The sequence below is a fragment of the Hemibagrus wyckioides genome, linkage group LG17, assembly GCF_019097595.1.
Source record: "Hemibagrus wyckioides isolate EC202008001 linkage group LG17, SWU_Hwy_1.0, whole genome shotgun sequence".
Lineage (NCBI taxonomy): Eukaryota > Metazoa > Chordata > Actinopteri > Siluriformes > Bagridae > Hemibagrus > Hemibagrus wyckioides.
The window spans coordinates 301,587-302,992 of NC_080726.1; positions in this window are offsets into that span (position 1 = coordinate 301,587).

The window sequence follows — 1,406 nt, forward strand, 5'->3', positions numbered from 1 at the left end:
TCAGTGTGTAGAGAGCTTCATGGAACGGGTTTTCATGGCCGAGGAGCTGCATCCGAGCCTTACATCACCAAGTGCAATGCAAAGCATCGGATGCAGTGGTGTAAAGCTTATGGTGTTAGGGTTGTGGTGTGGGGTTGTTTTTCAGGGGTTGGGCTCCGCCCCTTAGTTCCAGTGATAGGAACTCTTAATGCTTCAGCTCCATACCAAGACATTTTGGACAATTTCATGCTCTTTGTGGGAACAGTTTGGGGATGACCCCTTCCCTACATGACTGTACACCAGTGACCAAAGCAAGGTCCATAAAGACATGGATGAGTGAGTTTGGTGTGGAGGAACTTGACTGGCCTGCACAGAGTTCTGTAAGGACAGTGGACAGTATGTTAAACCATGAGTTGTTTATTGTACAGAAAAACTCCAGAACACTGATTAACATTTCACATCTTGCTCAGAACTGGATAAAAGTTCTAGACCAGTTCTATAATCCCTCTCTACAGCCGTGATGAGCAGAGAAGCATCTCAGCATCCACTGAAACCTGAACCTGGAGGTGGATGAGCTACAGCAGCAGAAGATCTCACCAGGTTCCTCTCTGATCAGCTAAGAACAGGAATCTGAGTCTCTTTAATGACCACAGACTGACCACACTGGACAGCTGGAGATTACATGAAGTCCAGCTACTGGTGTTCAACATTTATATCTACAAATGTCTGTTCACTTTTACTCTCCTGGATTAAATCTGACTGGATTATCTCTCTCTTATATTTCAGATAACTGATGATGATGATGACAAGATAAACAGCTCATCTTCATACAGCACCATATAAACGTCTGAAGGTGTTTGGTTTAATCGTTGAACTATAGATAGATAGATTGATTGATTGATTGATTGATTGATTGATTGATTGATTGATAGAAGGTTGGATAGATAGCAGTAGTATGAGATTATAGATAAAAGAGTGATTTTAGTGATAGAGTGAGATAAGAACAGAGAGCTATTACACTCTTTGGCTGTTTAGTGAGAATAAAGCAGCTCATTATGTCATCAACACACACTAATGGTTGTTTGTGTGGAAATGGATCATACCACTTTCCGTTATAATGGGGGGAGACTAAAAAACACTCGGTAAATGTTCCAGAAATGTTTATTTAACAGCCTTTGTTATCTTTACTAGACTTAATTAAAGTAATGAAGCTCATGAGTCTCTTTATGATAATTCTGTTTAGTCATTTTTAAGCGGCTCTGTTACTCGTTGCCTAGGAAACGGATGATCCCACTGCGCAGGGGGAAAAGGGGAGCACTGTTTCTTTAAAACACTTAAAAACACCTACATATGGTGTTCTGTTCTGATATCGTGTTCTGTGTACTTTAGTGATGAAGATTATGGTTTAATAAATATTTATTCATCAT